Source organism: Rhea americana, unplaced genomic scaffold, assembly GCF_003343005.1.
Source record: "Rhea americana isolate MKP2758 unplaced genomic scaffold, rheAme1 scaffold_239, whole genome shotgun sequence".
NCBI classification, from domain to species: domain Eukaryota; kingdom Metazoa; phylum Chordata; class Aves; order Rheiformes; family Rheidae; genus Rhea; species Rhea americana.
Window position 1 is genome coordinate 1218346 of NW_028186356.1, and position 892 is coordinate 1219237.

The window sequence follows — 892 nt, forward strand, 5'->3', positions numbered from 1 at the left end:
GTGCACACGCACACAGCCCGGTGCATGGCACACACACACAGCCCGGTGCACACACACACAGCCCAGTGCATGGCGCACACAGCCTGGTGCACACACACACAGCCCGGTGCACGCACACACACACAGCCCAGTGCATGGCACACACAGACAGCCCGGTGCATGGCGCACACACAGCCCGGTGCATGGCGCACACGAGGCATGCGGCATGGCAGTGCCACACGGCGAGTGGGTGCTGCTGGCACAGCCAGCGAGACCCGGAGGTGTGCTGCTGCTCGGCCCTGCAATGCCAGCAGTACCCCCAGCACCGGCCCCTGCCTGCCCCATTTCAGCCCCGTCTCTCCCCTTCCTGCTCTGCCAGCGCCTTGCACTCCCATGCAGGCAACACCCCTTGCAATGCCCCCTTATTACACCCTCCTACAATACCYCCCATACAATACCTTCTGTATAACACTCCCCCACAACACCCTTCTGCAACGCCCCAGTATAGCGCCCACTGCAACACTCGCCTGCAGTGCTCCCTGTATTGCTCCCACATGCAGTGTCCCCCAAAGTGTCCCCCCGTATGACACCCCCAGCAGCASCCCCCAGCAATGGCCCTTGCAGAGCATCCCCATGCAACGCTCCATGCAATGCCCTCTCTATAGCACCCCTGCAATGCCCCTGTGCAATGCCCCCACACAGCACTCTTCTGCAATGCCCTCCCATGCAATGCCCTGTATACAACGCCTCCGTATAGTGGCCCCCCCATACAGTTCCCTCCCAAGCAATGCCCCATATAGACAGCACCCCAGGCGATGYCCCCYCCCCMGGGCAATGCCCCATATAGACAGCACCCCAGGCGATGCCACCCCCCCCGGGGCAATGCCCCATATAGACAGCACCCCAGGCGATG